Below are 22,742 nucleotides of genomic sequence, written 5' to 3' on the forward strand. Positions count from 1 at the left end.
AGGCAATTCATGAAATTTAAATGTGGTTTATTTGAAGTTCAGACTTTGCATTCCACCACAATGTCTCCTACTCTGGACATTGAACCTAGAACACAGTTGCTTCAGAAGGAGAGTGTGAGAGAAACCTAGAACTATAGGATTTTTATATAATTGGTTACAAAATGGAACCTATGAAGTAAATGGCCAATTATTTTATCATGTTAGGAGACAGAGCTCTGACACCTCATCTCAGAGCATGGTCTAAATTGTTGGGTTTAGATTAAAGTGTTTGAGAAATCCATAAGAGGGTTAAAGTATAATCACTTTCTATTGCCTTATTTAAGTCATAAGAAAGATTAACATGTACTAAGCTGAACTGAAATGACAAAAGCTAACAAGAAGTAATTTTGCTTTTGACAGATTCCCTTCCTTATTTCTCCACTTGCTCCAGATGGAGAGCAGTGTAAACTTTATATCATAGGAGTAAATGCCTATTGATTGATTAAACATTGATGATGGCACTCTGCCTCCATCTGTACAGGAAAGTGGCAGTTTTTAGAATTAACCCTTTAGTGGGTCTGACACATGCTCTCAAGATGCATCCTGAATTTTGGAAGCCAGACTGCCCACAGCTGTGCAATTATGTAAACTAGGCTATTTTCCAGACATCATTTGCATGCAATGGTAAAAAGCTACTTTTGTAGTTTAGTTTAGATACAACACACATTGGACTAGTGTTATTGACTTCATTTCTTCGGGTGCATATGATGCCTCCTAATTATTTGGGACTTTCCTTTTGTTGCACAATAAACAGATTTCCTCTAGTTAAGCTCCCGATGAAGGAGTTCCCCATTAGTTAAAATAAACATCTTTCATTCGAGATGCTTATTTCTTATTTGGTAGTCTTTTTGACCTGCAGTTCATCTCACTTGGGGCCCTGTCCATAACAAGGTGTACTAGGAACAGGCTTAACAGGTAGTCCTGGTTCTGCTGGGTATCAATCTGGAAGGCCTACTGATGTAATCCAAAATATTCAGTTTTTCCCATTAAGCAACATTACTAAACAGCTACCATGAGAAAGTATTGTTACTGTGGAAGGACACAGAAATATAAGACACACCCACTGCCTTTAGTATTTAGTACAGAAAATAAAATGTGCTTACATAGGTCTAGATACAAGACGGACAATAAAAGTGTTATGAGAAAGTAAATTAAAGTGGAGTGGGCCTTGGACAACAGAGATATTTAATGTAAGTTCATATATTATGAATGTATTACTCATGAACCTTTGTCTAAATCATTCTTGAACATTTTTCTTATCACTACTTCTCTAAATCAGGACTTCCTTTTATTGATACAGGGCACATAGGATGACATGTCATAAGTTATTCTGTCCTCAAAGATTTAGAAGTAGTCTTACCTCTAAAAGTTTCAGGTTCCATTCCTCTTATTCTTATAATGAAATTACTTAACAGATTCCTAATGGACCGGCATTCTGGACTTCAACATCCATTGAAAGTAGATTAGTGTGGAAAAAGACAATGTCCAGTGTGGCAAGAAGTATGATTTAATAGGTAGGATAAAATATTGAGTGCTATTTCCAATTCTGTCATTTGCTCATTGAGTAGGCACTTAACTGCTCTCTATTTTAGTTTTCAGAGCAATGAAATGCAGATAATAAGATTCCAGAAGCCATTATAGGAAATTAATGGTGACCAGATCTTTAGAATCCTGATATTTTAAAAAGCATCATTTGATCAATGTTCAAGTATAATAGACAAGAAGATAAGTCATCATACCCTTGAAATAACATTACGAAAAACTTAGAAATATATTAAAAAGTTTTAAATTACACAATTTGTTTTTAGTCATTGCTGTACTATTTAATTCAGGTTATCTTTTTTTTTTTTTTTGAAGCCTGTCACTTTCTTGGAAAGAAAGTTAATATCGTTTTAAGGTTTCTTTCTAATGCTGTCTGGACATTCCACCTTCTGCTGGACCCTGTCTCTATTGGCCATTAATGTCATTTGAACTCAGATTTACCTGTAAGTCAGGACAGGAGACCTGCTCTGCACAAAAGCCCTGCAGCCTTCATGATGAACAGATCTGTTTTCGAAGGTGATCTGCTTTCATCTCTACCGGAGACTTCTGAGACAAAGCTTCAATAGCCTACTGGTTTTGAAGTGAATTTTGTGACACTCTCCCTCCGCCCCTCCCCACCCCTGCCCAGCACGCTCTCTCATTTTTTTTTTTTTTTGAGACTAGGTCTCTCTAGGTAGCACAGGCTGACCTGGAGCTCATGATATAGCATAGGCTAGCCTCAACTTGAGATTCTTCTGCCTGTGCCTCCCAAGTGCTAAGATTACAAGAATGGGGCAATATACCTGGCTCTCAGCTCTTATTCTTTTGGCACAACTTTATGAACCCATTCAAATTGTCAGTGAATAGAAAAAATCTCCCTAAAAATTGTGACTTCTCAAGGATTCCAATTAATATTTGCTTGCATGTGTTTTCTTCTACTTCAAACTAAGAAACAAACTCTTGGCAATTGTGTTTTCCAAAACTTAAAAGATCAAAACCTGGAAGGTGGTATTGATTCCTCTGTATGGAGACTCAGCTGGTAACCTTAACCTATTTTGTGTTTTAACAAGATCTTGAAAGCTAAAAACAAGACTGTACCCCTCGCAGGCTTGGGCAAAAGTAGTTGCTGCCCTGCTCCCTGTGATTTGGAGAGCACCGATTGCCTCTACTGTCTAGACTCCTCCATACAGAGTAGAGGTGTGTGTAGGTAGGGGGCATGTTGACACAGAGCCAGCCTTTCCATTTTTAGACTAGGCTAAGATTACCTTGGACTCCAGAATTCCTTGCATAGATTACCATGAAGACTCATGGTCCTGTTTATAGGTTCTTTGTGGGTCTCTTCCCAGAATCCTTTCTCTCAAAGTAGATGAACCCACTGTGTGTGCATCTGTTGTTCCAAGGGGGTATCCTGCTTGCAGAAGGAAGTAGACAGAGCCTGAGCAACAGGCATCGGTTTCCACACATTTTTCATTGTGTTCCTTGTGCTGTACAATGGGGCTAGTGATATAGGAAGAGAAGAGAACTGGGTCATGGACTTTGAGTGGTTCTCTATGTGTCTATATTCCAGCACAAAAATCCGAGGAGTTTAAGACTGTAAGTGATAACTTCCCTTCCAAAGTCTTAAAGAAGTAATGTATGTCAAGATATAAGTGTCCATTTACACTTTGGCTCTGGCCTTGGAAAATGCTAGTGGGACATACTATCTATGAGCTTGCTCAACATCTGGCTATATGAATAGAATGGAACATATTTTCCTCCAGTATTAGAGGATATGTGTCTTTTCTAGGCCTCAAGGCCTATTCTTTGATTCTAACTCCCCACATAATTTCTGGATCTGGTGTCACAAATTATCCCATTTCTACTCACTAATTTTATTCATTTCATTAAAGTCTTTCCCAACCTTAAGAACAAAACCAAACAAAAATTCAATTAACTCTCCATAATGCTTGTGCTTTCCTTCCCTTCACAGCCAAACTTTCTTCAAGTCCATGCTATACTATTTTGTCACAACATCTTTACCTCCCACTTGTTATTCAATCTTTCCTACTTCCTTTCTGCTTCCATTGGTCCTTAAGTCCAATGGCTACTTTCACATTAGTTAATTAGCTCACTAGTCTTCTTAAGTGCATTTGATTCACCCTTCTTTCTTGAATCTTGAATTCCTTGGCTTTCAAGACACCACATTTTTCTGATTCTTCTCCTTATTCTATGATCATTTCTCTTTTTGGCCTCCCATTAAGAAGTGAATGTGCTCCATTCTATTTTCACTGTTCTTCCTAATCTAGAAAATCTCAGTCACATACATTGTCCCCTATGTGATGAGGACACATGTCCCTATTTTTGTAACTTTAATGCCTACTTTCAACCTTGAACTCATCTGTTAAAATAAACACTAGCCATCTCCAACATGAAATGCTAATGGAAACCTCAAATTCAACATGTTTGTATAGGACCATCATCTTCCTTGTGTCTTATTCTTCATTCATTTCTCTAAGATCTGGGAGTTTCCCAAGTTTGTTGTTCTCTTCTCACATCAAATCAGTTGCTAAATCCTGATGATCTAACTTCATAAATGTTTTTCAGATCTGTATCATGTTTTCCTTTCCTATAACTGTTGCCATAAATCAGTAAAGATTTCTATTTTCAATAGGGTCAGTACTTCCTATTGGCCTTCCTGTCCTCAATCTTGCCCTATGTTGCCTTTGTATTTCTACCAAAATAATTTATGTAAAACATAACTCTGATTAAGCCATTCTCCTCTTTAAAATCACTGATATTTACAGAATAGATGGCAAGTTCCTTAATACAGCATACATAACCTTCTGTGAATTGCCCATACTCATCTCTTCTACTCCACCCTCTGTTACAACTTACACTAAAGGTATCTTCCAATAATGCTGACTTTTTGTACATCTCCCTATCTCAAAACATACACGTATCTGGATGCCTACATGATGGGCCTTTTTGCCAGTATTCTCTTTGCCTAAACTCTAACTTTTCCTGAGTTCAGGCCCCCAGTCATTTTCTCTAAGAAGTTTCTTCTTCCTCACCCCCCCCACCAAATCTATTCTTCCTATATTACTTTGAAAACACCTACTATGGATAAATCCCCTCATCATACTTGGAGGGTATATAACTTGTCTTGTAATCTTCAGGACCTCAGCATGGAAGGTACTTAATAGATGCTTAGAGCATCTTTCTGATCTGTAATGTGTCACAATATAGCCACTGGTGTACAGAGAAGTTCCAGTTTCACCAAAGGACCCAGTTCTCTAACCATAAATACATCAAAATACTAGAGCCTGGGGGTATATTGCTTGGACAAAGTTGAGCTTCTTAAACACAAAGGTGTATCTGTGACAGACAGACAAATGATTGACAAACTGAAGGGCCACTGACTTTTGGTTTTCCAGAGTACAGTGTACACGAAGGTGGTGGGTAGACAAGAAAACAAGCAAGGTTGAATGTATAGTACCTGACATTGTTCTGTATCTTGGTGACCTAGTATATTATGTGGGTCACTCAGAAAGAGATGATAGGTTGGACGAGCTTATATTTAAAGATGGCAGTGCACTAAGGCTTATCTTCATTAATTGCCTGAATTGGATGCATCTGTATGCACACAGATTTGCTCTGTGGATGTGAGATGAAATCCCTTGAGTATTTACTTTCCTTAGTTTTTTACTATAGTTGAAATAAGAATAAGAGTGAAAAAAGGAAAGGTGTCTTTGTTGTTGTTGTACTTAGAGTGAAATCCACATTCCTTCACATGGCCAATATAGACTTGCAGAATCTCTCTTCCATCACCATGCTATAGGATCCTTTACTTCCTTGCTCTTCTATCTCTAGTCACCTATGCTCTCACCTTCCTGGGGATTTTTACTCTCCGTCATCCTCTTATTGAATTGAGGCTGGGGTTTGTGTCTGAACTGACCAATAGCACATGGTGCAGGTAACCCGTGATAGCTCTGGGCCTTGCCTTTAAAAAGATGGGAAGCTTCCACCTCTTTCCTCTGGGAATTCAGCAACCATGCAGAGGAAGCCTAAGCAGTCATGCGGCAAGGTTGTGTGCAGGAGAACCAAGGCTCCTGGTTGACATCCCTAGTTGACTCCCAGTTGCTAACCAGCACCAACCTTCTGACATGTAATTTACTTAGAAGTGGCTTTTCCCATGCCAGATGAGAAGTGCTGACTGACAGCATGTGAAGCAGAAATGCATTGTCCCAATAAGTCCCACCAAAATTGCAAAACTATGAGAAAAGAAATGAGTGTTCTTTTCTTAAGCTTCAGTTTAGGGGCTGTCAGCAATAGATGTTAGAAAAGTTCTCACACTTTCAAAGCTCTCTTCTGTCTCTTGACTCTTGAACAGGTCCTTTCGCTGTCTGCTATGTAGAATGATTTTTCCTTTCCTGTCTGCTCTGACCTGGCTGCTCATTTTCGTTCTGTCACCTCTTCACAGAGTATGACCTAAAAATGACCAACCAGAGTTGCTTTTCTGTTTTAATCTCTGACTTGTCACTTATTGTTAAGTTACTCAAACTCTCTGAAGCTCAGAGTTGATAATATCAACCTCATATGTTTGTGGATAGGATTAAATGAAATAATACACGTGAAACACTTATTTCAATGCCTGGTACATAGTAGGTCATTCACAATAATACATAGTGTTATTGGTCCCATCCTCAGAGAGAATTTTGTCTGGAATCATCTTTAGCCTCCAGGCCTTGCAGAAGTACTTGTGCATATCAAGTTGGGGGAAGAACTGTGGGTGCCTCCTCAAACATTAGTTTCCCTCCAATGAGGACAGCTAAGTGTCATCTATATTGATAGCCTTCAGACCCTCAAGTGGCTTTGGGACTGGAGATGAAAATAACTCTTCTTATTAAGAGACTTGGGTCTGGTGTGCGGTCATAATTCTACCATTATAGCCCTGGTCATCTCCTTCTATTTGCACGGTTCTTATCCTACACTGAACAGGAGAGCTCAGGGAAGATAATGATCCTCATTTGTATCAGTTAGGGTCTCAACCTGCTCTGAAATGTTCTTCATTAGGCTTGTAAGCTGTATTTATTTTCATTACTCTTGTACTTTCAGAATCATTTGCTGCTGCCTTTTTCTGGACGTTTCTCCCTGCAAAAAAAAAAAAAAAAATTAACTGTGTGAGAAATGTATCTTTTTATCTCTCTCTGTGCAGTTAATTTTATTTTATAGAATATATATCTCTCCTCATCACTGACACATGCACTCCCTAGAACCACATCTTGCCTTGGGGAGGCTGGGACAGAATACCTCTAAAGTCACTGCTACTTCATGGCTCCCTCTGCCCATGGTCTTCCCACTTGGTTTAGTTATTGACCTAGAATTCTTCTTCTAGGCCAGACAGATTGGGGAAAGTTTGAACTTTGCAACAGTTCTGTTCTATTGCAAAGATCATCTAGTCAATGACAGTTGAGTTCCAGAGAAAACTACATGGTTGGAAAAAATGCTGGTTTTTCCTTAAAAAAAATTATTGTATTATTGTTGTGCTGGGGTGCATTGTGACATTTACAAAAGTTCTTACAATGTGTCATAGTTGAACTCATCCCCTCCATCATTCTCTTTTACCTCCTTTCTCCCCATGTTTTTCTCTTGATAAAACAACCAGACAAGTAAACAATAAGGGACGTCTTCTAGTTGCTAGGTTGTGTGTAATATTTGAAAAAAAAAATCAATGAAAACCAAAGATGCAGCTGCTGCAGAGCTGAGGGTTCACTTGTAGAAAAAGAAAGGAGATTGGGACCTTCAAGGTGTTATGCTTAGGCCAGGAAAGTCAAGAGTCTACCAGAACTTGGTTGAGAACAGTTATATTAGCATTTCCCATCTCTCAGGAAAGTCTCTATGTTTTTGATAATTCCAAATCTCCCTGTAGAGAGCACAGAAAACTACCAAGGAGGAAACCAAACGCTCCTTCAAGGTGCCATTGTGAAAGTAGAACATATTTGGTATTTACTACAGCCCTGGCTCCCACGTGGTCTTCCCACAGAAACAAATGTAATTCTGCTAGTAACTGTTTTGGTAAATGAGTCATATTGTAGCAATCTTCATGAATCAAAGATAATTATATTTTTACTCAGCTAGCACTGGTTAAGAAAACTCTCTCATTCTTCAATTAGCTGTCTTTTCACTCCAGTATTTATCTAGAGGGTATTTCATACAATTTTAACCTAGTTCTTTACTTTCTTTTCCCAATCAGTTAATGGCTTTTTGATTTTCACACCTCCCCATGTTTTCTTGTATGTGTGTGTGTGTGTGTGTGTATATATATATATACATATATATATACATATATATATATATATATAGTCATTATTCTCTTTTTACATCCATAAGAAATCACTGCAGTAGATTAAATTAGGCTTGCCCTGAGGGGACAGAGATAAATTCTTCCACAGCCAGGGGAGTTATTTATAAACCATGACATTAGACTTTCATTCTTCAAAGAGAAGGTTATTGTTCACATCTCATCTGTCTTACCTAACATAAAATCTTCAGAATGGGCATGGATCTGAAATGGAATTGCCATTAATTACAGCTACTGTTTTTTTTGTAATTTTATTCATATGTACATACAATGTTTGGGTCATTTCTCCCCCCTTCCCCCCCACCCCCTCCCTTAACCACCCCACCACCTCCCTCTTCCCCCCTGCCCCCTCGCTTCCAGGCAGAAACTATTTTGCCCTTATGTCTAATTTTGTTTAAGAGAGAGTATAAGCAATAATTGGAAGGAACAAGTGTTTTTGCTGGTTGAGATAAGGATAGCTATACAGGGAGTTGACTCACATTAATTTCCTGTGCGTGTATATTACCTTCTAGGTTAATTCTTTTTGATCTAACCTTTTCTCTAGTTCCTGGTCCCCTTCTCCTATTGGCCTCTGTCACTTTAAAGTATCTGCATTAGTTTCTCTGTGTTGAGAGCAACAAATGCATAGTTTTTTAGGTGTCTTACCTATCCTCATACTTCCCTTGTGTGCTCTTGCTTTTATCATGTGCTCAAAGTCCAGTCCCCTTGTTGTGTTTGTCCTTGATCTAATGTCCACATATGAGGGAGAACATACAATTTTTGGTATTACGGGCCAGGCTAACCTCACTCAGAATAATGTTCTCCAGTTCCATCCATTTACCTGTGAATGATAACATTTCATTCTTATTCATGGCTGCATAAAATTCCATTGTGTATAGATACCACATTTTCTTAATCCATTCGTCAGTAGTGGGGCATCTTGGCTGTTTCCATAACTTGGCTATTGTGAATAGTGCTGCAATAAACATGGGTGTGCAGGTGCCTCTGGAGTAACCTGAGTCACATTCTTTTGGGTATATCCCCAAGAGTGGTATTGCTGGATCATATGGTAGATCTATGTTTAGATTTTTAAGGAGCCTCCAATTTTTTTTCCAAAGTGATTGTACTAGTTTACATTCCCACCAGCAGCGTAAGAGGCTTCCTTTTTCCCCGCATCCTCGCCAACACCTGTTGTTAGTGGAGTTGCTAATGATGGCTACTCTAACAGGGGTGAGGTGGAATCTTAGTGTGGTTTTAATTTGCATTTCCTTTATTGCTAGAGATGGTGAGCATTTTTTCATGTGTTTTTTGGCCATTTGAATTTCTTCTTTTGAGAAAGTTCTGTTTAGTTCACTTGCCCATTTCTTTATTGGTTCATTAATTTTGGGAGAATTTAGTTTTTTGAGTTCCCTATATATTCTGGTTGTCAGTCCTTTGTGTGATGTGTAGCTGGCAAATATTTTCTCCCACTCTGTGGGTGGATTCTTCAGTTTAGAGACCATTTCTTTTGTTGAGCAGAAGCTTTTTAGTTTTATGAAGTCCCATTTATCTATGCTATCTCTTAGTTGCTGAGCTGCTGGGGTTCCATTGAGAAAGTTCTTGCCTATACGTATTAGTTCCAAAGTATTTCCTACTCTTTCCTGTACCAACTTTAGAGTTTGGGATCTGATATAAGATCCTTGATCCATTTTGAGTTAATATTGGTATAGGGTGATAAACATGGATCTAGTTTCCGTTTTTTGCAGACTGCTAACCAGTTTTCCCAACAGTTTTTGTTGAAGAGGCTGTCTTTTCTCCATTGTATATTTTTAACCCCTTTGTCAAAGACAAGTTGGTTATAGCTGTGTGGCTTCGTATCCGGGTCCTCTATTCTGTTCCACTGGTCTTCATGTCTGTTTTTGTGCCAGTACCATGCTGTTTTTATTGCTATTGCTTAGCTACTGTTTTTTGATTACCAGAAACTTTGTTGAGAGCTTGATACATTCACCTCCCAATAGGTCATGATAACTCTATGATTTGCTGTTACTTTCTTCATTTAGCAGATGAACAAACAAAAGGTTTAGTGGTTAAATGATTTTGCCTAATGTCATATAGCTGTGGTGGAACCTAGAACCAAGCTTTGATTCAAGCTTCTATTATATATTGCCTGATCTATAATCTGTTTGTGCGTCTTCATAGTCTGTGCATCTATAACAATTTACCTGAGACTGGATAATTATAAACAACTTAACATTTATTCCTCTGAATTGGGAAATCCAAGGTCAAGATGCTTGTGGTTTCTGAGCGTAATGAGGGCTGGCTTTCTCCACTTCCACGTTGTTGCATTGTCACTCTGTCCTCACACTGCAGAAGACAAAGGGCAAACAGTGCCAAATGCTGAATGAAGCCTTATTTATGAGGTCCATGATCCCAGGGAGGAACCATCATGACCTAACACTTCCTAGAGGAAGTATTAATTCTACTGAGAAATAGTGACCCTTTGGTTCCTTTTCCTATTAGATCTGAATGCTGGTCTTGGTAGTCCTAAAAGGAAGGAAGGTGATCACAGCACTGCAGTCTGTACTAGAGCATGTGGGCCAGTTTCAAACAGAATTGAGAGATAACTAACTAACCAAATAAATAGTATTGTGTTGGGAATTTAGTTTCGACATGAATTTTGGAGGTGACACAAACATTCAAGCCACAGTGTTTTTCTCGTTTACTTGGCTTAACATGCTGCCATTTCTCTGCTCTTGTCCTAATTCAAAGTGGGCATAGAATCATCAAATCGTAGATTTACCCCGTTGGAATCAGCTGATTTGCTCCAGGGTACATCATTAGGGGCAGGAAGTAGCTTCCCAGCTCCCATAAAGCAAGCAGCTTTGTTCTCTCATGTGCTCCTGCAGTGATGTTTTGCCTTGCCCCAGGCCCCAAAGCACAGACAATTGACTGAACCCCTGAGCCAAAATAAGCCTTTTCTCCTTACAAGCTGCTTATCTCAAGTGTTTCCTCACATCGATGGAAAGCTAACAACACAGGCTGTGAGGCCTAAGAATTTCCGGTTCAGTTTGTCTGGAGTGTGGCTCAGACATTAGCATTTTTAAAACTCTACTCTCAATCTCTAATGAACAGTCCAAGTGGAGAACTTTTCAGGGGGTCTTGTCTGCTCTACTTGCCACACCAAAACTTGTTCTCAGGTGTGTTTGTTTCCAGGTCAAATCTGAGGATTTGAGTTAGGAGGATTTTGTCGGGGGAATTCACCCTCTTTAGATTTTCCCTCACCCCAACACTGCTTCCTGTCTAACACTAACCTTTCTACCAGACCTTGATCACTGCATGCCCTCCCCCCCAAAAAACCCAGCTATTTGCCTGTTCATCACTCTGGGCCTCAGTCTCCCCCTTGTTAATAAGAGAGATGGGAGCCAAATACTCATGATGATCTGTTCCCCACACTCTTAGTTACATCAGAACAGGGGAATCCTCTTTCTTCTGGGGACGATTTATGGTGGTTGCTGCTTTGGGAAGGTGCCAGTGGAGAGCGGTGGGGGCTCACTGAGGGAATGGGAGGGTGAGCTGGGGCACCCAGCTCGGTGTGTGCTGCACTTGCTCATTGGAGCTGCCTGGGCTTCCCTTCTGATTGGAAGGAAGCCAATCAGGAGATGGACAACGTATAAGCTGAAAAACCACTCCCTGCCAATCACTTGGGCCTCGAGAATATCTTCATGCAATGGTATAGCAGCCCCTTGGTCATTTTTCAAGGTGATATTAGCATGGGGGCAGTGGTATAGGAGCCTCTACCCATTTCTCCATCTGGGAGTTGACCCAGCTTTATCAATTCTTCCTCTTGAAACCAGTGAGCTGGTGGATGGATGCGGCTGCATGGCCTTCCTGGGAATTCGTTTAGTATCTTTCATGCCAGTGATATCTGTGAGAACCAGGAAACTGTTTTCCCATCTCATTCACATAATAGATAAGATGAGAAATTAGCTGCAGGATGAGCAACCTGGGGGCTGTTCATTTTGTCACAGTAAATAAGGCTCTGCTGATGCTGGCATGTGTGCCTTGCGCTCGGTGTGTGCTGCACTTGCTCATTGGAGCTCCGTCCTCTCATCCCCAGCTTCAGATGGGTTCCACAGATGATTCTTTTCCTGTTTTTCCCTTTAACCTAGAGACAGACTTCTGAATCTGTGAAGTTGCTTAGCCACTTAGAGATTTGCCTCAGCCTCAGTGCATCCACAGGGGCCCTGTTCCCCACATCACTTTCCCACACCTGTACCCCATACTGAGCTACAGCCCTGCACCTCAGTTGTGGTCCATGTACCAGCAGCGCTGGTACCAAGCCCATACTTACTGAATTAGGACAGGCATTTAAATAAGATTCCCAGATGATTCATTCCTGTGCATCTTGAAGTTTGAAGAACACACTGACACTCATGACTTCTGGGGCAGCATCTCACCTTGGAGCCTTTTTCTCAGGGAACACTGTGATCCACTACACTACTGCTCAGGGCTTCCACCACACCAGGGACAAGGAAGGAGAAATGTTCAATCTGCAAATGTGCTGAGGACATTGTTACGGGTATCCATGTCTGCAAGTGGCCTGACATCCTAGGAGGAAGGCACACTGATCCTCTGACACATAGAAGGAAGGGATACCATGTGCTTTGGATTTTGCTTTGTTTTGACTGACTTCTTTACAGATGTGGTGCTTAATGCTCTAAGAAACATGGGTTGGTATGAATGTGACAAAAATGAGTACTTTCTTCTTATTATTACTTATGTCTTCTCTTCAACAAAATTGAAGAAAAGGGCAGAACAGGTTCTGCCTGGAAGTGAGGAGGGTGGGGGGAGAGGGAGGGGATGGGAGGCAAGGGGAAGAAATGGCCCAAACAATGTATGTACATATGAATAAATGAATAAAGAAAGAGAAAAAAAATAATAAAGACATGATTCTCCAAAATTCAGGATAGTGTTATATTGTACATTGCAATTTTAACTTTAATGTGCACAGTGTTTGGAAGTTAGAAGAAACCAGTTTAGTAAATTACTGTTTCCAAGTAGTATATGTTTTACTATAGTTTGTAGTTTTTCATTGTTTGGGGATATCCTAGACTCTTGATAGTTTGAGCATAATATGTCTAGATTTAGATATAACTGCATGAATATTCTGATTTATGAAAGTTAATTTTTAAATTTGTGTGTGCTGGTATTCGTATATGTTTTTGAAACCATTTTTATTATAGTTATTATTTTAGCTCTTTGGCACACTTCTCAATAAATTACTGCTCAATGAAAAATACTGAATTTGTACTACTTTTATTATAATGATTTATAAGTAAATACTGAAAGTTTTTTTCTGAAAAAAAAAGAAAATGAGAACTTGGATTAATGACATGCAAATTAGGGGCCAGGGCTCCTTGCTGCATGCAAATATTATAGACAGACATTGGATTGGTTTCCTCAGGCTATCATGGCAAAATAGCACCAGCACCCACCATCACCACCTGGGTGGATTAAGCAACAGAAACTTATGTTCTCACAGTTCTGGAGGCTGGAATCTGAGATCAAGGTGTTGGCAGGGCTGGTTTCTTCTCACACTTCTCTCCTTGGCTTGCACATGGCCGTCTGCTCCATACTCTCTCGTGCTCTTCCTTCTGTGTGTGTCTGTGTCCTAATGTCCTGTCCTCATAAGGACACCAGGCAGACTGGATTAGGTCCTGTTCTACTGACTTCATTTAAACTTGTCTACCTGTGTAAAGAGCAGGGTCAGTTCCCCGGGGACTCTGAGGTACATCTGTTCATGCCTCTCTCCTGGCTTCTGTGGTTTGCTGGCAGTCTTCCGCAGCTCTTGGCGCTCTTGGCTTGGAGATGTGTCACCTGCATCTCTGCCTTTGTCTTCACATGGTGTTCTCCCTGTGGGCATGCCCGTGTCCATATTTCCCCCTTCTATGTGGACAGCAGCCATTGGATTTAGATGAGTCTACTGACCTCATTTCAACTCGATCACCTCTGCAAAGACTCTCTTTCAGAAGAACACTTTCTGAGGTACTGGAGCTGAAGACTCCAACACCTTTTGAGGACAGGATACAGTTCATTCCACAGCAGACCTGAATTTAAAGATTTCATGTAAATGGCACCTGATGCTGCTGAGCAAGGGGAGCATTTCTTTCTCACTCCTACCCTTGTTTTGGAAGCTTTGGGGATCAAGAAGTGGGGGGACAGTGGTAATGAAGAGGACAGGACTGGCAGTGTAGTTGGAAGAAAGAAAGTGTAGCCGAGGCAGCGCTTTTTGTTGTTGTTGTTGTTTAATGTTTAGAAAACTAAAGAAAGGGAAATCAATTATGGGGCCTACCTGAATTTTATTTCCTCACCAAAAACCAAATTACTCAGCAAACTTATCGCTTGCTATTGCAGGCTCTGGTATTAAAGAAAACAATCAGGCAGGCAGGATTAATCTCTGACAGCCGCCTTATCTTTAACTTGCACCTTTGTTATTTTCTGATGAGCTTCTCCTTTTTTGCTGCTACGTTCTGCCATACCTCACTGGTTCCTTTCATTTTATCATCAGGCAAGAGCGGAGGACCTTTCAGTTTATTAAAAAACCTTTATTTGTGAAGAACAAAGAGGGGGGAAAAAGGCAAACAATGAGGTCAGACAATCTCCTTCCTGCCAGGAGTCACTCACCTGTTATTTAGAGTGTTATCAGTTAGGGGGAGACTTGCATCCTGGAAAATGAGGCTCTGACAGGCTCCTTGGTTTTACACACACACACACACACACACACACACACACACACACACGTTACACCCATGAGGACTCGCGCACACACACACCCCTCACATCTGGCTGATGTACATCAACCTCCATAGACGGTCCTTGACTAGCAAAGCTGCGGTATTTTCTTTTGTTGCTAAGCTTTTTAAAAAAGTATAACAGTCCTACACTTCTGTCTACCTCCCAGTCCTCCCCACTTTCTCCTTCAGTGTAACTGAGGGTTCTTGTGAAGGAGAACGCCCTGGTCATTTTAGTGTAACTGCCCATGTGACTGGGAACAATTTGGTTGGCTATCAGGGTGTCAGGTCTTATATTTTCTATGCGTCTTTTCTTTCTTTCTTTCTTTCTTTCTTTTTTTTGAGATTGGGTCTATGCTGTCCTCAAACTCAATCCTCCTGCCTTGGTCTTCTGATTGCTGGGATTAGAGGCATTCACCACCATGCCCAATCTCTTCTATGCAACTTACTTCCTATTATTTTGCAGATCACTGAAGGGAGCAGTTTTTGGCAATGCTGATTTATGTTTGGAAATCATTTGCATGCTAGTAGTTACTTGGTTTGTACCATACCTGCTGCTTTGATGTGGTTCCAGTAATTTGTGAGAACACTGCAAATTCCCTCATATTTCTGTGCCTTGGTTTCTTCTTATCTGAAGCCTTCAATAGGATGATGTCTAAGACTCCTGCAGTTTCTGATACTCTGGATCTTTGATCTATTTAGTGCTAGAACTACTTCCAGATCTAGTTACATTTAAGTATCACCACTCTGCTTACCACTAATGGGAAGTGTGGCTTTTAAGAAGCCCTAAAACCTCTCCAAGGTGGACAGAGTGCTCTTTAAGGTCACATGTGAATCTGTGAGTCTATGATATGTGTATTCACCTATTGTTCTACATCCCAGTGCAAATCAAAGAAACCCCAGGGTTAAACCTACTGCCAGCAGGTAGGCAAGGTACATTTGATTTTATTGCTGGTGGAAGAATACCACAAACCTAGCCATAGTCTCTGTGGGTGTGATGCCCAGATATGGGTCAGCTGGGTCTTTGGCCGTGCTCTCACCAGGCAGCGTCAAGGTATCACTGAGTCTGTGAGCTCATCTGATGCACAGCTTCCTCTTCTAAACTCACCAAGGCCAGAGAATATTCCCAGCTCCCGGAGGCTGGGTGTCGCTTATCAGCCCCCACAGGGAGTCTATAACATAGTGTTCATCCCCTTGTAGGACAATGGGGCAATGTCTCTCTGACATTTCATTTTCCTTTACAAAGGCCCCTGTGACTTTTGGCTGACCCCAATTTCCCTTTTGCTTGCAGGTGACATCCCTCTTATTCCCACGTCCATGACACAGATACAAGCCTATACATCAGGAGGTAGGAATCGTGGGGGGCCATCTGAGAACTCCACCTCCCACCCAATGTTTCCATTTTTTTTTCTGTCTATTCTAATCTCTCTGTTGTACCATATAACCATTCTTCAATGTTTTTCCTGTTGGTTTGGGATTGGAGCAGATCTGTCTGTGGTTGGAAGCAATGACTTTTCTGTTTCCTTTACTTATTCCATTGAAGAAACAGGGAGCAAATATTATGGTTTGCCTCATGCTCCTTGGTAAGATCCTGAAGGTACTGTAGTCCTCTAAGGGAGAGGTGTGAAGCCCATAGGAATGGCCACTGGTTGGCTGGAAGAACACCACTAGGTGCAGCCAGGAATGCTGGAAACTCCATTACAATGCTGGTGATCTGCTTCTTTGCACTTAAAAGGGCTTAATATGACCTTGAACCTCACTGTATTTTCATGTTTTTTCCTGCCCCCAGTTTCCTGTGTAAGTGATCCCAATTTAGAAATCCAAAGCAGACCTTCCAGTTTTTGACCTGTTTCCTGTTAATTTGCCTGAATTTCACTTAGTTCCTAATCTCTGAGGTTCTGACCTCTCTGGTAACCTGATACCCAGATTCAGAATTTCTCCCTTGTTAATATCTGATTCTATCTTTGAGTCTGGGCTGTACCATGAAAATCATATCATTTGCTTTGGTAATTCAGTGAGTGGACCTCAACCCCATCCCTTAACAAAGATACTGGGACACTTGTCTGACTCTCTCCTTGGCCATGTTGGGCTCTTATACGCCCTAATTCTCTTGTCAGTTCCCTGCTTCCCTCTATTCTTCCCTCTGAGGTTTCGAAGGAGGTAAGTTTGAAAAGGCATGGAAATATGCCAACTTCTCAAACTAAGATGTTTCTGTGAACTCTAGTGAACTTGTTCATGGTATCTGTGCTAAGATTAAGAGTTGTATTTTCTCTCTGGGGACTGATGGCCTGACCTTACTGAGAGGATGGGGCTTGGGATCTAACAATAGAGGTCTTTTCCAGCCCTGAGAGAGTCAGCTGCTCTGTTTTGATCACACACACACACACACACACACACACACACACACACACTCAAAACCATAGTAAGATACAACTTCATACCCACTGTGATGGTTACTATTGAAACAACAACAATGGAAAATGACCATTGTGGGTGAGGATGGTGAAACTGGAACCCTTACGTACTATTGGTGGGAATGTAAAATGGTAAAGCCATGGTGAAAACAGTGTTGTAGCTCCTCAAAAATCTAAATATAGAATTATCATGATCCTAGCAATTCTTCTGCAGGTATATACCATATCAAAAAGAATGGGAAGCAGGAGATCAAAGAAACACTTGCATACTTGTGTTTTTAGCATTACTCACAATAGCCCAAAGGTGGAAACAGTTCAAATTGGATAAACAAATGGTGCATACATACACAATGAAATATTAGTCAGCCACAAAAAGCATAGAAATTCTGACACATGCTACAACATGATTGAGCTGCGAAAACATGATACTTAGTAAAATAAGGCAGGCCCTGAAGAACAAATATTGTAGAGTCCATTTATATGTGATACCTAAAATAGTTAAATTCACAGAAGAGGAAAATAGGATGATTGCCAGTGGCAGCAGGATGGGAGAACGGGGAGTTTGCGTTAAATGGGTGTAACTTTCTGCTATGGTTCATGTAATCCTCCAAAGGCCCATGTGTTAAAGGTTTGGTTGTCAGCCTGTGGTGCTATTGGGAGGTGGTAGGACTTCAAGAGGAGGGACCTAGTAGGAGGTAATTAGATGACTAGGGACATGCCCTTGAGGGAGATATTGGGATCCAAACTTCCTCCTCCTCCTCTCTCTCTCTCTCTCTCTCTCTTTCTTCTTTCCAGCTGGCATAAGGTATATAAGTTCGTCTGCCACGCACTCCTGCCATAAATTCTGCCTTACCAAAGGCCTGAAAGCAATGTGGTCAACACCATGGACTGAAATCCACAGAATTGCAATAAAAAATTAACCTTTCTTCTTTATAAGTTGATTATCTTGGCATTTTGTTATGGTAATGGAAAGCTGACTAGCACAGTTTCTATCTAGCATGATGAAAAAGTTCCGGAACCAGGCATGGTGGTACACACTTATAATTCTAGCCCTCAGGAGATTAAGATGGGAGTTCCAAAAATAAAAGAGAAAAAAAAAAAAAGAAAGGAAATTGACATTTGAAAAAATTTGGAGAATAGTAGTGGTGGTTCCACAATACTGGCAAAGTACTTAATGCTACTGAGTTGTATGTTCACGTGTGTTCTTTGAAAGATTACAATATGCCAATTGTATGGTCTATTACAGAGACGCAGAAATCTTTTATGGAAAAATGGCATGTTTTAGTTCATGACACCTTGTCAAAATGAGAACACCGAAGTGTGTAAGAGTTCTTCCCAGCTAGATGGCACCACATGTAGCTGTATTTACTTCAGACTTAGTGATAAAACACAAAAGAGCACTGGAGTGAAAACATCCTGCTCTGTGTTTTTATCATCAACTTTTTGAAAAAGGTAAAAGTCTATTTTTCATGCAAGAACTTATTCTTCTATTGTGAAATGTGTTTGGAGTGTTAGAAAAGATGCATAGAAGGGAAAAATAAAACAAACAACTAGGTTGTAGAGGAAAGGAAGAAGTCGGCCATTCAGTGTGAGTGAAAACCCTGGATTGGGAGGCAGATTTAGGCTTGGGTTATACACTAACCAGTTTAATGACTTTTTAGCAAAGTCATTTAATTTTTGGAGGCCTCAGTTTTCTCCTGTATAAAACAAAAATGCTTGTAAGAGGGTCATTCATTCATTCCAGGTGTATTCACTAAACATCTGTTGTGGGCAAAGGACTCTGCTAGGTGCCCATGTCCCCTGGAAATCACAGAGAGACCTGGTTCCAGGCACACTGGGCCCCACAGTCTAATACAGGTTGCTCTGTATCTGCAGTTTCCACTTCCAGTGATTCAACCAACTGTGGGTTGAAAACATTTGAAAAAGTATTGCATCTATACTGAACATGTGCAGACTTTTTTCTTGTCATTGTCCCCTAAAAATAATTGTACAACAACTATTTCAGTCCAACAAGCTAGAAGTGATTTGATGTGGGTGAGAGGGTGTGTGTAGGTTATGTGCTAAGCCAGTTTACAGAAGGGACTGGAATTTCCTTAGATTTTGGTATCTATCCATGTGGGGTCCTGGGACTAAGCCCATTTGGATACTAAGGGTCAACTATATGCCAACCTATTTATTCTTGAGATTCCTTGCTGAGCTCGGGTTCTTGTCTGTTTCTATCACATTTAAGAAATTGCTTTCTTCCCATCTGGTACTTACTGTTTTTCATTTGCCCAACAAGTGCACTGTTTCATTTTTCCCTAGGCTATGAGTCCCAGGAACATAAGAGGCCATATCAAATGGGATGTATTCCCTGATATTTTTCTAATTTTGAATTTAATACAATGATCAGTTGGAAACAGTGGATAACAGAAAAAGACCAGTCTGTAAGGAGGTTGTTGCCCTAATCTAGGAGACATGATGGAGCCTTAACTAAAGGAGTGAGTGGAGAGAAGGATGCAGGGCTGTAACACTTGCCAGATGGGCTTGGTCTGATTTTGAACTCAGAATCCAGAGAGTTGTCTGATAGGGCGGTGGATGGGCGATGGGCCTCACCCACCAGCACCAACCTGTGGGAGTGTCCAGGCAAGCGGGTGGGGCACACTGTGGGGAGTGTGGAGGCAGGTGGCATGTAGAAGCCCAGGCAGGTGGTGGGTGTTGGAAAAGTGCAAAGCTAGAGTGGGTGGGGCAAAGCACAGGAAGCCAGAAATGGGCAACAGGCATCAATCCAAGCCAAATTTGCTCCCTGGAGGACTGGCAGCAGACGGGAGGCTGCCTGGGGTGGAGCAGGGTTTAATTCCCTTATGAGCCTGGCAGAGTGAGGCAAGAAGCAGGTTTGTGAGAATAGATATGGGGTGGATGATTAGGGCTGTGCCCTAGAAAGGAGGTATCTGATAAGGGCTGGGCACAGGGTGGCGACTTTATTGCAGAGAAAAAAGCAGAGGGAAGATGTTTATTCAGTCCTTGCCTCATTCAATAAACTTCAACCTTGTACCTAGTGGGCTGGAGGGATGGTGTCAGGAGGGTAAGACAAGCAGGATCCCCACATTCTAGCAAGAGGGGCATAAGATAGACAAATAAGAAAATGAATAACAGCTTAGCAGTAGGTGTTATTAAGGATCATGGAGAGTAAGACACATGGTCAGATGGTGGCCAAAGAAGGCTAGTTGATGAAGTAAGTTTGTGCTGCTATAGGAAGCATGAGATATGACAATATATTTGAAGTTCTAAGGTCCATGCAGAGGGAGGAACAAGTGCCTGGCGCTATTGTCCAACAGGGAATAGAGAGGTGGTTGGGGGGGTGCTCTAAGACGATGCTAGAGAAGGAAGCAAAAGCCAGATCTTATAGCCCTGTAGGGTGTGACAAGGGACTTACGTTATAGTTTAAGAAAAATGGAAAGTCATTCAAGAGTTCAGGAAAAAATGTGTGTCTTTTTGTGCCAAGAGCACTTGTAGGGGAACAGAAATTTCTTAGAATTCTGGAGGCTGAATGTCTGAGATCAATACCAACATAGTCAGTTTCTAATCTTCATAACCTGTAGACAGTTCCCTCTCTTGGTGTCTGCACATGGCAGAGAAAGAGCAAGCTCTATTTTCTTCTTATTATAAAGATACCAATTGCATCATGGGAGCCCTACTCATCTAAACCTAATCACCTCCCAAAGGCCCTACTTCCAAATACCATCATATTGGAGATTAGGGCTTCAACATAGGAATTCAGTGTGTGTGTGTGGGGGGGGGACGAGCCACAAATAAACATTAAGTTCATAACAGAGGGTGAAAAGACATTTCAGACTAATCCCTCTGGCCACTGAGTATAGATGGAGTGTGTGTTTGTGTAAGTAAATGCTAAGGGTCTGAAATAGTAAGGTACTTATAGTTTACAACAAATTCCTTTTACCAAGAACAGGAAAAACTTCCACGGCCTGGATTTTTGAAAATCAGAGTGTGGACAAGTAGGGTTAATTGTGGGCACTAGGAGCCAGCAGGTCATTGTAGTGAGTGACTAAAAGAAATCCGTGTGTGTGTGTGTGTGTGTGTGTGTGTGCTCATGTGCTCCTCTACTGGTGGAGAATATAAAAGGAGGTGAGGAAGAGATGGAAGGAGTGAGAAAAGCAAAGCAAAAGTTGGCTTTATATCCTAGTTTTTAAATTATAGACATTCTGACAGAGGACCAGGGACATTTCCAATCTCAATATATTTTCCACAGAGGTAGAATGAACCATAACGAACATACAAAAAGTACACACATTTTATGGTACAGATGGATGAGTTTTCACAAGGTGAGCACACCTAAGTTACCAGTCTACAGCCCCAGTCCCCTTCACGTCCCCTACTGGCCATGGCCCCTGCCCCAGTCACCAGTGCCCCTGATTCTGACAGCCTGGATTAGTCTTGCCTGTCTGTGTACTTAAAATAAATGGAATGACTGGATGCTATTTTAAAGTTGACTCCAAAGCTATTTTAAAGCTTTTTCCAAAATGTTGTACTAACTTGGAAAGAGGGGAATAAGGAGATAAATGAAGACAGGCTGTTGAAATACACAATGGTTCATAAGTAAAAATGGCTGCTAGTGATGACTTGTTCCATAGTCTTTAAATTAAGGAAGCAGACCGTTGTGGGAGATCTAGCTCCTGAACCATGTTTGTCTTTAGCAATCTCACACCATGCCTTGCTTTGCTGCAAACTGCCCATTTTGCTATAAGAAGTGGCCAAATTTCATACTTTGTCTTTTCCAAAGCAAAATAGAAGAAGATAAGTCCAAAGGAAATCAACCAATTTTTGTTTCACATGTTAAAGTTCACAAGAATATAAATTTTTTTTATTTGCTGGGAGGGGGTACATTGTGGCATTTACAGAAGTTCTTACAATGGATCAAATATATCATAGTTGAATTCATTCCCCTCCATCATTCTGCTTTATCCCCTCTTCCCCCATTCCTGGGGTAGTTTCAACAGGTCTCATTTTCTCATTTACATAAATGTGTACACAGTATTTGCACCATATTCATCCTCCTACACTTTTTCTCCACATCCTCCTCCTTGGTCCAATCCCCAACCCCCAAACAGAACCTGTACCTCAAGTTTTGTGAAAGAAAAAAAAAGACATTTTTATAGCAATATTTTAAAAATTTTTATTGTTTTATTATTCATATGTGCATACAATGCTTGGGTCATTTCTCCCTCCTGCCCCCACCCCCTCCCTTACCACCCACTCTGTCCCCTCCCTTTCCCCCCCATTCCCTTGATACCAGGCAGAAACTATTTTGCCCTTATCTCTAATTTTGTTGTAGAGAGAGTATAAGCAATAATAGGAAGGAACAAGGGTTTTTGCTGGTTGAGATAAGGATAGCTATAGAGGGAGTTGACTCACATTAATTTCCTGTGCATGTGTGTTACCTTCTAGGTTAATTTTTTTTGATCTCACCTTTTCTCTAGTTCCTGGTCCCCTTTTCCTATTGGCCTCAGTTGCTTTTAAGGTATCTGCTTTAGTTTCTCTGCGTTGTTCAACAAATGCTAGCTAATTTTTTAGGTGTCATACCTATCCTCACACCTCCCTTGTGTGCTCTTGCTTTTATCATGTGCTCAAAGTCCAATCCCCTTGTTGTGTTTGCCCTTGATCTAATGTCTGCATATGAGG

The 22,742-nt window shown here is 40.9% G+C and overlaps 1 pseudogene; it reads left to right on the plus strand.

The window, feature by feature from the left end:
* The first annotated feature begins 10,353 nt into the window (after positions 1-10,353).
* On the plus strand, positions 10,354-10,471 carry LOC141410602 (small nucleolar RNA SNORA61; annotated as a pseudogene).
* Positions 10,472-22,742: the final 12,271 nt, after the last annotated feature.

This window comes from Castor canadensis, chromosome 8 (assembly GCF_047511655.1).
Source record: "Castor canadensis chromosome 8, mCasCan1.hap1v2, whole genome shotgun sequence".
NCBI lineage: Eukaryota > Metazoa > Chordata > Mammalia > Rodentia > Castoridae > Castor > Castor canadensis.